The 15,246-nt window shown below is 40.4% G+C and overlaps 1 protein-coding gene across 6 annotated transcripts in view; it reads right to left on the bottom strand.

The window, feature by feature from the left end:
• Positions 1–15,246, bottom strand: part of RAB27A (RAB27A, member RAS oncogene family) — a 72,227-nt gene that overhangs the window by 31,327 nt on the left and 25,654 nt on the right. For 4 of the 6 annotated variants that reach the window (XM_077828325.1, XM_077828324.1, XM_077828326.1 and 1 more), the window contains one exon: positions 14,111–14,237. The exons of 1 other annotated variant lie outside the window; for it this stretch is intronic. The gene's annotated coding sequence lies outside the window, so the exon portion shown is untranslated. Of the gene's footprint in view, positions 1–11,506; positions 11,552–14,110; positions 14,238–15,246 lie in introns of those variants that run through there. One more of the 6 variants, XM_077828329.1, reaches the window with a different exon arrangement.

Here is a 15,246-nt window from a genome sequence, read left to right as displayed (position 1 = left end):
AAATGCCCCTAGGATGCTTCATGGGAGAAGCTGTTCAGGTTTCTCATGCTCTCCATTCTCACTAGGCCAGGCTGACTGCATATCCCTTGATGCACTGCAGGCTCCTCTCTCGACAGGGGGAGGTGATGCACTATGGCAGTTGTGTGGGCATAGTGCATCATGGGAAATTTGTTTTCAGCTGAAAAACTGAACACATTTTGGTTCTTGGGCATTACATATTTTGTATTTCAAAAATTTAATTTTTCATAGAAAATACTCTTCACCACACAAAAACTGTTCAGTTAAAAACTCAATTTTTGTCAAACAATTTAGACAGAATTTTGACAAGTTCTAAGAGTTGCACTCTGACAGCTTCTAAAGAGTAACTGCAGGACGGTGGGGTGGGAGGAGGTATTGTTTCATATTCTCTGTGTATATATAAAGTCTGCTGCAGTTTCCACGGTATGCATCTGATGAAGTGAGCTGTAGCTCACGAAAGCTCATGCTCAAATAAATTGGTTAGTCTCTAAGGTGCCACAAGTACTCCTTTTCTTTTTGCGAATACAGACTAACACGGCTGTTACTCTGAAACCTAAACTTATTCCACAGTTCCTGTTTAAAAAACAAACAAACAAAAAAATCCTTTCTTCCTTTGGATAGGAAAGCTCTCAGCTGTCTTGTACTCTGATTTTTGGGAGACTGATTTATATGGAATATAGATAATCTGGCTCAAAACAGTCACATAGCCAAGCTCAGCAGGGATACAATGTACATGCTGTATTAGAAGAGATCTGGCAGAGCCAATGACAACAGTGACTATGGCCATTAGTATATCAGGTGTCCAAGGGGCAGATTAGGCATCAGTCTCTTAGATACCTAGCAGGTCACTCCAGCAAGTTCTCCATATAATTTATTTAGTCCACACAGATACCATGAATTATAATACAGAATGTGACTACAGCATAAAACTGTCTGATGTATCTGACATAACTGTGACCAGAACAAAGGGCTAACATGCAAAAGAGTTGGGGAGGATGGGGGCATTTTTCAGAATTTGATTTGATCAGATTATTTTCCTTACATTTTTGATGGAGTTGCCTATCTTTTCAGCAGCATAAGAATCTGTTCCTTAGTGGTTGGAGGGTGGTTTTTAGGTTGGAATATACAAAAAAAACCCAAAACACTCTTTCTTCTTGTTAGCTGCTGTTATTTGCTAGCATGGAGCTGCTTCTACTTGATATTGAAATGCCCCCCACCAGCTCTCTTATTTTTGGTACGAGAGATGTTTTAATGTAAGGTTTTTCATACTGCATTTTCATATCTGATTTTGCTTTATCCGTTCTAGTTTTGTTTATTCTATGTCAGTTTCATCTGATAAACAAATAAAAAAACAAAACCAGCTAATTGGGAGTCCTCCTAAGCCTTTGGGGGTATGAGTTGAGCTGAGTCAGTTTTGTCAGCAGGTAAAAGTATCCTGTGTTTGATAAATCTCAGAGCAAAAGATTATTAACACAACACCCAGTTTATTGACTTAATTGAGCATGCAATCAATGGCCATTGTGATAAATTGGAAAATATCTTTGTATTATTTTTAGGACTACTGCGCATGCCTTTTTAGGTTTGCTTATAATGTGTTACTTGCTATGGAGTGAAATCAAAAGGGGTTGTTAGAGAGACCAGGCAAAAGAGACAAAAACAATCACACAGATGAGTCTTTGAGGGAATAATGGGGAAGCTGATTACGGGGAACACACCCCCCCTATTCATGTTAGAGTGGTTTGCTCTTGCCAGTGCTAAGCCTAGGATCAAAGGAGGATATTAAAGCATTACAGGACCCCAGGCCAAGGAAAGGAGTTTGAGTGAGTTGAAAGAAACTGCTCAGGGAGTGAAAGGATGAAAGAAGCATTCAAGGAAGCACTAAAGGAGCACTCAAGAAAGATAAGGCCATTGCCGAGAAACTAAATGAATTCTTTGAACTCCTCTTCATGGCTGAGCATATGAGGGAGATTCCCAAACCTGATTCATTCTTTTTAGATGACAAATCTGAGGAACTGTCACAGAATGAAGTGTCATTAGAGGAGGTTTTGGAATAAATTGATAAATTAAACAGCAATAAGTCACCAGGACCAAATGGTATTCACGCAAGAGTTGTGAATGAACTCAAATGTGAAATTGCAGAACTACTAATTGTGGTATGTAACCTATCGTATAAATCAGTTTGTGTGCCAAATGACTGGAGGACAGCTAATGGGACGCCAATTTTTTAAAAATGCTCCAGAGGCGATCCCGGCAATTACAAGACAGTAAGCCTAACTTCAGTAGCAGGCAAATTGGTTGAAATTATAGCAAAGAACTGAATTATCAGACACTGAGATGAACACAGTTTGTTGGGGAAGAGTCAATGTTTTTTGTAAAGGGAAATCATGCCTCTACCAATTCTTTGAGGGGGGTCAACAAGCATATGGACAAGTGTGATCCAGTGGATATAGTGATACTTTAGATTTTCAGAAAGCCTTTGACAAGGTCCCTCACCAAACCCTCTTAAGCAAAAGTAAGCTGTCATGGGATAAGAGGGAAGGTCCCCTCCTGGAACAGTAACTGGTTAAAATATAGGAAACAAAGGGTAGGAATAAATGGTCAGTTTTCATAATGGAGAGAGGTAAATAGTGGTGTCCTCCAATGGTCTGTACTGGGACCAGTACTGTTCAACATATTTGTAAATTATCTGAAAAAAAGGGGTAAACAGTGAGGTGGCAAAATTTGCAGATGATACAAAATTACTCAAGACAGTTAAATCTAAAGTAGACTGTGAAGAGTTACAAAGGGATCTCACAAAACTGGGTGACTGGGCAACAGAATGGCAGATGAAATTCAATGCACATTGGAAAACATAATCCCAACTATACATATAAAAGGATAGGGTCTAAGTTAGCTGTTACCACTCAAGAAAGATCTTGAAATCATGGATAGCTTTCTAAAAGCAGCCACTCAGTGTGCAGTGGCAGCCAAAAAAGCTAAAAGAATGTTGGGAATCGTTAAGGAAAGGATTGATAAGAAAACAGAAAATATCATATTGCCTCCATATAAAGCCATGGTACACCCACATCTTGAATACTGCAGGTAGATCCGGTCACCCCATCTCAAAAGAGATATACTGTAATTGGAAAAGGTACAGAGATGGGCAACAAAAATTATTAGGGGCATGGAACAGCTTCAATATGAGGAGAGATTAATAAGATTTGGATTTTACAGGTTGCAAAAGAGATGACTAAGGGGGGATATGATAGAGGTCTATAAAATCATGACTGGTGTAGAGAAAGTAAATAAGGAAGTGTTATTTACGCCTTCTCATAACACAAGAATTAGGGGTCACCAAATTAATAGGCAGCAGATTTAAAAACCAAACAAACAGGAAGTATTTCTTCACACAATGCACTGTCAACTTGTGGAACTCTTTGCCAGAGGATGTTGTGAAGGCCAAGATTATCACAGCGTTCAAAAAAGTACTAGAAAAGTTCATAGCCGATAGGTCCATCAATGGTCATTAGCCAGGATGGACAGGGATGCAAAACCATGCTCTGAAGTATCCCTAACCTCTGTTTGCCAGAAGCTGGGAATGGATGACACGGGATGGATCACTTGGTGATTAACTGTTCTGTTCATTCCCTCTGAAGCACCTGGCATTGGGCACTGTTGGAAGACAGGATACTGGGCTAGACTGAAGAACATAAAGAGTGGCCACAGTCTGACACCCAGACCAACTGAGAATCAGAGTGTGCCGCAAACAGGCTGTAACTTGGTCCCCAAAGAATGAAAGCACAGTACTTCTTCTGAGGGGTTTGAGGGGAATGCCACATATACATAAGACAGTATGCATTTAAGTCTCTGTTTTAAATCCATTTTTCTGAGTGCTAGGAACCTTTTGGCAAATAAGCCATATGTTATTCTGAATATTCTGTTTCTCTGTCCTTGTGAAGTATTACTATCCACAGGTTCCCACTGGACCTTTTAGGTATCATGGTTAGCAACTGGGAGGGAGGTGCGACATGCAACTCAGAGACACAGTCAAGAGCAGATGGACTGTGGGGCCCACCCCAAAAAGAAGTGAAGGCAGGGGCCTGTCACTTGAAAGGTGTGTACTTAGTGTTTGGAAATTGGTTCACCCATCTTATGCAGGCAGGGACTGGGACAGCCAGTACCTTGGAGATGTATTTTCAGCCACATCTGGGCAGGTTCTTGCTAGTACTATATATCTGGAACTTAATTAGAATTCCTGATGTTTCCAGGTTTAAGTGTTATTTGTAATTCAGAAGCATTTTTCTGGGAACTTTTAACACATCTGTTATGGAATAGGACATACCATTTCACCTTGGACAAGAGCCAGTCTGTAGGTTGTGGGCAGTAATTTGTTTTGTTCAATGGCTTATCAGCTTGTGACAGAAAAGCAGAGATCCTAACAGATGTCACATCAGGGCATATGCATTCTTGGAGCACAGTCTGTTACTGGAGGAATATGTTTCCACTCCTTTTAAAGGGAGCACAATTAGAAAGTCCGCATGCTTCTGTGCAAGAATTTAAAAATCAGTTTGTATGACTCCAGAGACACACTGTGAATTATCATTGGCTACGTTCTTTATTAAAGGAGTGAACTCTGTCAAAACTTTCAGGTTATCCCCTAGCAAAAAGATTATTTGAATTGCTATTCCAGTATAGTCAGTTTTCCAGAGCCATGAAAAAGATACTGATAGGACATTAATGGAGGCATTGGTTAGGCAGGCTGAACTATTCTGTGTAAGTTGCCCATTCACACCTACCTCTTTTCATTGTTCTTTCCATTTTACCACTCTCTGGGCAGGATCCTACATTCTGATGTGATCTATACTTCAACGAAAGGGACTGATCACACTGGAACAGCAGTTCCTGTACTCCATATTTCAATATTATATTCTCTGTTAAATCTACCTAGCGAGGTAGCCTCAGCAATTTCTCTTATTAGATTATTCCATTATCCAATTTGCAAATTATGAATTTATCTAGTATTTGTCTTGAATATACTTCCTCCCTGCTGCCCTCTGGTGTCCGTGCTTTGCTGTGGCTGAACAGCTTGCGTCCTCTAACGATCCCCAGAGTCTGTATTGGCGGGGGCTTTTTGCTCCTGGTAGGTTCAACCAGGCTGGATTGGTCTGTGGGGGAGGGGCCAGACAAAACAGACACCCTGGTTGGGGGTTAGGCACAGGGCTAACAACTCTGTCCTGTAAAAAACAAAATATGTTATGGAAATAGTGATAGAAATTAACCATTATTGGGTGTGATGGCCTTCAGGAGTCAATGACCCGTAAGACTGCCAGTGGTGAAAATTGAAAGGAAGCCACAGGCACGAAGACTGAAGTGCTCAACACCAAGACAAAAATCAAACTTGGGTTTTGGAACGTACGAAACAGGGAAGCTAGCTCAGGTCACAGCAGAGATGAGACGCAATAGGCTGCACATCCTGGTTGTCAGCGAGAGCAGATGGACGGGATCAGGAAGATTAACAGCCGCCTCAGGAAAAACTTTGCTGTTTTCTGGACAACACCATGACGATGTTGCCACCCTTTTGAAGAAGGTAGTGGAGCATTCCCTGCTTGAATGGAAATCAAGCAGCAGCAGAGTTATGAGAGCCAGACCGAAAGGGAAACAGAATAATATCACCCTGATTCAGTGCTATGCTTCAACAAATGACAGTGATGAAGAAGTAAAGGACAAATTCTACCTTACACTACAGGCGGAGTTAGAGAGAGAGTACCACGCCATGACCTAACTATCATGGGAGACCCGAATGCCAAGGTCAGTAAGGACAACACAACCAATGACAGAACAATAGGAAGACATGGGTGTGGCACCATGAATGAAAACGGAGAAAGGCTTGTTGATTTCTGTAATATGAATGACCTAGTCATTGGCGGAAACCTATCTGAACATCGTGAAATTCGCAAGTTGACATGGTGTTCTCCAAATGGCAGAGAAGAGCCAGACTGACCACATCATGATCAAAGGCAAATGGTGACACTCACTGACAGATGTGAAATTGAGAAGGGGTGCAGATGTTGGCAGTGACCACCACCTTGTGACAGTCTCCAGGAAGCTAAAACTGAGAAGTGTGGGTCCACCAAATAAGGGACATAGATGTTATAATATTGACAAGCTGAAGTCCTTTGAAATACAGAACGCCTTCATTCTGCAGTTAAAAAAATAGGTTTCAAGCACTTACAGACCTTGATGAAGAGGAGGGGAATGCGGATGAAGAGATCAGCAAGAAGTGGGACAAAGTAACAGCAATTTATAAACAGAGCAGTGAAGCCTCTCTAGATAGGCTACAGGTGGAAGAGAAGGAAGGAGTGAATTACACCCAGCACATGGAACGCCTTAGAAATCAGATGAGCCCTGAAGAAAAAAAAGTTTTAGACACAAAATCCCAGAAGCTAAAGGACAAATACCACAAGCAGTATAGCAAGGCACACCAGGATGTCTAACGCCTTGTGAGAGTGGACAAACGGCATTATATTGATAATCTGGCAACACAAGCAGAGGATACAGCTGCTCGTCGTGAACAAGGAGCCATCTACAAAATGACGTGGCTTATCAATGGTGAACGGCACACACCACCAAACACTCTTGTCAGGAACAAACAAGGCCACCTACTAACAACCAAAAAAGAACAAGAAATGTGCTGGACAGAGCATTTCAAAGAATCGCTGAACAGGGAGCCACCTAAAAAGGAAGCAAACATCCAGAAGGCAGAAGATCATCTTGATATCAACACAGACACCCCAACTAAGGAAGAGATTATTCAAGCCATTAAATCCTTAAAAAATGGGAAAGCTCCTGGCAAGGATAACTTGAATGCAGAATTGTTCAAGGTAAACCCTAAATTAGCAGCATCGATCCTGGCCCCTCTAATTTATGTAAATCTGGGAAAGGGAAAAAGTGCCAGGTGAGTGGATCAATGGGGCTATAGTGAAGATATCAAAGAAAGGAACTCTCAGTGATTGTAATAACTGGCATGGTATCAGAGTTTTATCTGTACCAAGCAAAGTATTGTGTAAGATCATAGGCCAGAGAATATCAGAGGCAGTTGATAGCATTCTCAGAAAAGAGCAAGCTGGTTTTCGGAAAGGGCATGGATGCACACACCAGATCTTCATTCTACGAAACATAATAGAACAGTGATTAGAATGGCAACGGCAACTCTACATAAATTTCACAGACTTTGAGAAGGCTTTTGACAGCATTCACGGAATCAGCCTATGGCGCATTCTGCGGGCATATGGACTTTCTTTCCATATAATCAACGTCATCAAAAGCGTCCATTTCAACTTCACGTGCAGTGTTGATCACAATGAGCTCAGTTTTGAAGTCAAAACAGGAGTATGTCAGGTGTGGGTCATGTCTGCAATCCTCTTCAACATTGCCATCAACTGGGTAATGCAGCGTACAACAGAAGACATGCCAAGAGGCATTAAATGGACACTCTTCTTATCCCTTGAATACCTGGACTTTGCAGATGATGATGTTCTCCTATCACATACCCAAACACCATAAACAAGAACAAACAACTCAACTTAATGCATTCAGTCAGCAAATTGGACTGAAAATCAACTGCAATAAGATAGATATCATGACCTTTAATATTGCCGCACCATCACCAGTACGGATAGAGGATTATGTTCTCACCAACGTAGAAACATTCACATAGTTGGGCAGCACTATCAGCCAGGATATCCAGAACAAAATCAGTAAAGCCAGGAACACCTTCAGGAGCTTAACTACAGTCTAGAAATTATCAAAATACAACTCCAAAACCAAACTCAAGATTTATCAGAGCACGTACTTTCAACACTACTTTATAGTGCAGAATGCTGGGGAAATGAGAAAGTAGGATATGTCCTAACTGCTTCATTCCATACAACCTGCCTCAGAAAAGTCCTCCGTATCTTTTGGCCCAGAACAATCTCAAACCAACATCTATTGACACAGTGCAGCCAAGAGGACCATCATTTCCAGGAGGCGTTGGAAATAGATCGGGCATGTGCTTCTGATGGAAACTGATTCCATCACCAGAGTAGCAATAAGATGGACACCTGAAGGCAAGCGAAAACGAGGCCATCCGAAAACAACATGGCAAAGAGTTGTGAAAGCCGAGCTGAAAAACCTAGGGTACAGCTGGGAAACTATTGGAAGACTTGCCAGAAACAGACAGGAGTGGAGAAGCTTCATCACTGCCCTAAACGCCAGAGGTGTAAAAGGCACATGATGGTGATGATATTTCCTCTCTGCCCCGCTCTCCAAGCTTCAGGCTGATATTATTCAAGGGAGCAGGATGAGAAATATGGTGCTCAAAAGAAAAATTAAGGAAAGGCAATCTCTAGTATATTGCTTATGGTTTTCCCCACTACCAATTGTCTTTGAGGCTTGGGGTATGTTAGTTCCATAGTTAACACACATCTTCTTAGCTGTAAGCTGACAGAGCTTTGTCTGTCATATGATGGTTACTTTTCATAAAGAGTTCTTTCTTTATTTTGAAGAAACTGCATGGCCATGGAGGCATTATATGACATTTTTCTTTTGCTACTTTCAGACCATTACATGCCAGACAGACTTCCTGCCCCTCCCCAAAGAGGAATTTCCCATTAATATCTTTTATTTAGAACCTATCTACATTGCCTCCAAGAAAGGAGCTCTACTGTCTTATAAACACACAAGTCCCTGTGTATTAGTTCAAGGGTCTGGGGGGTGCACATGTGCACCCTACCACTTTCCAGAGAAAGTGTACTAATTACTCAGTGAGTGATCAAACTAATGTAACTAATGTAGATTCACTGCATAAAGATATATTAGAGTATCTCAACGGCAATGTTCAACTCAAGAGAAATTCAGACCAATCACTGCTGTACAATCAAGATCAGCAAAGTCTAACACACATTAATAAGAATCAGAAGATCCCATGCAAACTAACCATCAAAATGAATACAGTGATCTGAACTTAACAGTTACCACAAAAATTATGATTATAAAAAAAGGTATTAAAACCCATGAAATGGAATTTGCGTTCTAAAATGCAAATAGATATGAAAGAAGCAATTCAGATATGGATGTCTGCCCACAAATCACAAGAGAGAAGCGGTATACAGAACATTTTCCAACAAATCAAGTTTGTCTGCTTCAACAGACCATTAAAATAAATGCTTTATACAGGCCATGAAAGGCAGCAATCACAGAATTACATATTAAAACCCAGGCCCCATTCCTGTACTCGATCGATACAGGCAGAGCCGTGCACACATGCAGAGTACCACTGGCTTCTACAAAGGCACAAAAGTCCATCCATGTGGATCCAGTTGTGGAACTGGGACTCTAGTCAGGGAAAATGTCTGACAATAAAACATACTTGTCTCCCCCTCTCTTTTATATTTGTACCAACATACAGGCTATATTTAAATCTAACCTTTCATAAAATTGTTAAAAATTGAGATCTATTAGCAGTGCAGAATGCTTGTTAATACTTCTGCAGTTTCAAAGCATTAAAGTTTCACTCACCTAAGCATTTAGCGAAAGCTACTTCATCAAACAGTGAAACAGAACATCTTAACTGATATTAATCAGCACAGCTCCACTGCCTGAAACAGAACTACACCAATATACACCAGCTGAGAATCTAGCCAGAGTCCCAAATTCATTTTGTCCAACTCTTAAAACAGCCACATAGCACCCACTACTGCTCCTATTTAAGTCAATAGCTGGCTCGTGTTTTATTAGTGGGAGCCAAGTTATTTGAGAAGAATGCATTATTCCTATAACACTTTTTTTTTTTAAATGTAGAAAGAGGTCAAATACATTCTTGGTGACGAATGAAGTCAGTGGTGTGTAGCAGGGCAGTCACCCCCCTTCAGTCAGAAAGGGGTTAAAAACAGCCAAGGGAGGGTAGTCAGCCACAGGTGTGGTTGTACCCAATTAGGGCACAGCTGGGTTAGGACAAAAGGGCAGGCTGAGAGAGCAGGAGAGACACTCCTGCTCCAGCTGGGGAGCAGAGAGGACCGAGGTGCCTGGGAGAGCAAGCAGGATACCTGAGACAGAGCAAGGCAGGCAGAGCTGAGGAACTCTGGACTTGAGAGTCCCCAGGCTGAGGCCTTGCTAAAGGCCAGGGGAGGTACTAGAGCTGCAGGGAAGCAGCTGGGGCTAGAAAGGCAGCAATTCCAACCATTGCCAGTGATGAGTGGCCATTTCAGACTGCAGTTTGTCCCTGAGAGAAGGGGCTAGATGACGACTGGCAGTAGCCACTGAGGCAAGGTGGATACAGGGGTTCCTCTGGGAGGAGAGACCCAGAGTGTGGGGGCACTGCTGTGGGGCAGCGCCCCAAGGTAAGGGAAACTGGGGTCCAGGAGGGACAAGGGGCCAGAGGTGGTGGAGACAATAGGGCAGGTAACTGAGGGCAAGAACTGGACAGAGGAGGGTGCTCCTGAGCTGGATGAGCTAATTCCCAGACTGACTAGTAGGAGGCGCCACGCCGGGGAGCCAGCACTCTGCTACATGGTGTTACACCAATTCGACCCAAAGTTTCTTTCTGCAGAATTAGCTTTTTTTTTCCTTAAGACACTTCTGTTTCCTTTTTGACTTGAACTCCTTTCCTTGATTCTTCTAGGATTTCTTCCAAGACTGCTTTTCCACCAAATGCTAAACCAGAGTTTATTTTAGTTTTTTTAATTGGAGGAAACTTGCTTAACTTTTGTTGGTTGTCCATTTTAATGGATTAGAAAACTGGATCACTGAATTGTTTACAGTTTATTTGATTCCCTTCCTAATGACACCATTAATCTCATCCTGAATAATTTTCCTATGGTTTAGTTATTTATTTTTAGCAGAACTGTGATACAAGTGAGTTAAAGAAAGTGCTCTGAGTAACTCAGACAGAGAATGATGAAAACAGAATATATGTTGGAAAATGGGCAAGTTCACCAATACCATCTTGAAGTCGTAACAGAAAGTGGGAAAAAATTAGCTAGAATGATAACCAAATCCCCAAATGAGTTAGTCTGATTAAAGATTTTTTTTAAATAGTCTAAAAAATAACTAGAATGGGTTACTGATTTCCCAACAGGATATTTAACATACACACTTTAAAATTATTCAGAAATATTACTTTTAAAAGGACAATAAGCATCTGAAATAATAACAGCAAGTCTATCTAGCAGAGCAGGAAAAGGATTACAATGAGTCTGACTCTGGGAAATGGCATTTACAGGGAGTTTTGTTCCAGGCTATTTACCTAATACTGTTTTGAACAAGATAATTCTTTATAAGAAAACAGCATACTAATCCCAACAAAGAAAGAAGCTGTTCATGTATCTGCTTAATGAGGTTTGGGGCTCAGCCTTGTAACTGTAATAAACTGATTAAGAAAGGGACTGAAGGAAAGGGAAATAAGCCCAATGCCAGATAGATGGTTCATCCAAGTCAAAACATTTATGATCCTAATTTTTTAGACACTTACATTTACAATAGATACTCTGCACTGAAGCTTAATCAGACTGAGGTCTTTTCAAAACCAGACAAAGAGAAACTGCTGGCTTCAAAGCTAAGAAGGACCAGGCATTTGGGAGCAGCCTTGTGATTTTCCTGCAAAAAAGGAGCATGATAATGGTGCCTTCTGCTCTGTGAATAATTCCTTCTAGTTTATTTATGGTATGGTGAAGATGGCAGTCTTAGAAGAGGTCACTACAGTTAGTTCTTTATCCCAGAGTTGAGCATTATGCGGATAATGGGTTTCTCAGTTAATTGATTTTTATTTGGGGGAGGGAGGCAATTGCCAAACAAATTTGTTTCAGATCAAATGAAAGAGTTCATTTTAATTTTGAGCATTTCATGTTTATTTCAATAAACTGGAAGGAAATTTCTCACTTAACTCATTTCAAATCAAAAAATTTAAACATTTCATTTCAAAGACGTAGTCAAAACATTTAGACTTGAAGAGGGGTATTGTGTGTGTGCACGTGCGTGTGTTAAAATGCATACAATATTCATGAAAAATGACTGCTTCTTGAAACTGTTCTCTGTTGCTGCATTTTTCACCAAGAAAAATTTCACCCAGCTCCAATGAGCACTGTGATGGTAATGCAAACATGTGCTCACGGGCCATAATGGGGAGTAGTGATCTGGGGATCTGTACAATTTATCAACTCTGTATGCGTCTTACCAAGCTGCAAACTCCCTTCTGAACATGGAGGCTAAGTATCTTCTCTATGTTCTTTTTCCTTTATGTTGGATTTGAAATGCCAAAGCTACTGACACGAGAGGATTGCTGACTGCAGTGTTCAGCTACTGAACATTTAATTGTTTATTGCTCTAGACAAAAAAAGACTGGCTCGGACCATGAAAACTGATTTGTCAGGGAGAAGGTCACCTGACTACAAAGTGTCCTGCATTTGCCTCCTCAGATGTCACCTCACAAAGGGACTCGAAGGTTACAAAGGGCAGGTGCTGATCTATTTGGGGATTCTTCAGACTTTCACCAGCTCACACTGAGTGGAGCTGCATATAGGAGACTGATGAGCCCAGGAAACATGCCAGAGAGGCCAAGGCAGGAAACAATACTGCAGCCTGCTGAGACCCAGGGAAGCTTAAAGCACACAGGGGACTCCATGTTGGGATCCTCTCAATCTGGTCTGCCACCAGCAGGGGGACACAAACCAGATCTGTGATATGTTGGGGAGGAGGAAAACGTGGCCTGAAAAAACATTTCAGGATCCTCTGAGGAGTGTCCTTTGGGCTGAGGTACAAAATTCCACATGGGTCCTTCAGCACAGATATATGTTTGCAGTCCTAGAACTGTCTTCTTAAAATCAAGTTGCATTTGTTATACAATTGGCCATCCTTGTCCTTTTGATCACCTGCATGTTAATTATGTGCAAGAGCTGGCACAACTTTGTAGGATGCACAGTTTAAAAATAAACCCACAAAGAGAAGCAGCTCATGATGTTTCACATATAAACTACATGCCCTTCTACCAGCAGAGATGGTATGAGGGGAGGGCTAGTCTCTTTCTGAATAGACTATTTCACACACAAAGATCCTGTATCAGGATCCCCTAGCACAGACACTTGTGGTCATGGAATCTTATAGATATACATTGATTTACACGGATACAGAAGTTTAGCTCAGTGGATCTTGATGCAGGTTCAGGGCAAAAAATCAGATTATTTCTTCCTGTAAATTGTTTTATCATCCATAATTTAGTTTAGCTATAAAAAGCTTACATATTACTGCTGTACTTAGATTAAATATACAGCTAAAATATAGTTTTATCCCATAAAATAAATTCATACTACAAGATCATTAAAAAAATAGTCTTGTTTCAGTTTTCTTTTATATGTAAAAGTCAGTAGTTATTATTTGCATAATACTTTGGTCACGTATTTTTAAATAAAAGTTTAGGTAATTATAGTCTCAGACTATAGGCCAAAAATTCTACACAGTTCACCAAAGAAATACTTAATCCGTATTTATTTATCCAATGGTTGACCCAGTTGTAAAGCAGAATATCATCCTATATCAGCAATCTGAGAAATACTTTTTAAGAGAAAGCATATATGAATCACAAGTAAAATAAACTTTCCTGCCTCTAAAAAGCTTTTAAGACTGCTTACAGAGAAACCCTCTGCAGCACTGACAACCTTAGCTAGGGCTCCCATGAACACTTTTAAATTTACTTCAGTCAGGTTGGTTTTTGACTCAAACATTTACAATCCCCAAACACATCATTCTAAAACAAAAAGGCATTTTACTCAGCACCAAAGAGCTGCATTTTGTTTAACTACTTACAAAAGATAGAGCAGCACATTCTACATAACACCATATACTGCATTTATAGAGTCTTAACTTCACTTTCACCTCCAGGACTTGAGGATTTAGTATTGCTGATTAAGTCTACATCAAAGATGAAATTAAAATGTTTAAAATCAACTTGTCAAAGTACAAGAATTGTGTTTTTTAAAATCACAGTATTTAGATTCATTTATGATAAACTCTTATCAGCACCAGAAAATAACACAGTAAAATATGTATGTAAATCATTGAGAGAGAAAAGGAGTTTACATACCTGGGGCTAACAGGAAATAGATCTGTAGTTTTCCAGATCTACTTTAATTACAAGTTTCCCAGTGCTGATGCAGTTTGGATCTCTTGAACACCACATCCACGCAAAAAAAGTTGGTTTTTATCTACAACTGATATCAATGGGGGGGAGGGGAGGGAGGAAAAACACATGTAATTTAGAAAAGTGTATTTAGAAAAAAGACTCTAAAATCACTATTTGCACTCAGAGGTTACGCTGCCTATATAGTAACATACAAGAACAACCAGCACTGTACAAGCATCACAACCCACCTAATTACTTTCAGCTGTTTGTCATGTGGTCTTGCTGACTGATCAAGTGACTTCTTTTCCTCCTTTCACAAGTCTAGCAACCCAGTTAACTAGCCCATCCTCTACCAAGTATAAATGTATCAAACCTTTGCTTAACCCAGGGATCAAGTCTGAGTGTGTGTAGTTAAAAAAAGAGAGTGCATTTTTAAATAAAAACAAGCTACAAAAGGATGCTAGCCTATTATTGTGCGGTTGTTTTTGTTTTTTTTACAAAATGTTTATAAATGGGACATCAGCCAGCATCAAGCAAAAGCTCCCTAAAATGTAATGAGCAACATAAGCTTCAAGCATGCTGGGTCCACATCTTCCCTTACAACTGATCCATAACAAAAACAGACAACTTCCTTTTAAAAAAAAATAAGTCAGGGAAATCTTCAGTTAAATAGGACATATGACAGCAGTAGAATGAGAACCAGATGCCAGAGAATTTTAGTAAGTGTTTAACCAATCCTGCAATGAGCATTGGACAGACAGACCCCTGCACTGCACAGAGCACCAATGTAATCACCTCTGTGCGGGTGTAGGAATCCACCTGCAGAGAGTTTATTGCAGGAGTGGGGTGTTAACCATTAAATAGATACTTTCTTAAATAACTTTTTACACTTAAATTTTAAGTTAGAGGCATTTCATCAGTATTGAAAATTTGCAGAGTGGAGGACCTGTCTATTATTTACTTCTATTTCTTCCCATAGAAAAACACACAATACTAAACAGTATAACCTTGTACATACAGACATTTCCTCCTCACAAAATAATGTTGCAGGCTGCATAGAGGGCTATGCTCTATAGCACCATTTACTATGGTTTTCA

The sequence above is a fragment of the Eretmochelys imbricata genome, chromosome 10 (genome assembly GCF_965152235.1).
Source record: "Eretmochelys imbricata isolate rEreImb1 chromosome 10, rEreImb1.hap1, whole genome shotgun sequence".
Taxonomy (NCBI): domain Eukaryota; kingdom Metazoa; phylum Chordata; order Testudines; family Cheloniidae; genus Eretmochelys; species Eretmochelys imbricata.
Note: the sequence above shows the minus strand (reverse complement) of the source record. Positions and strands in the feature narration are given on the sequence as shown.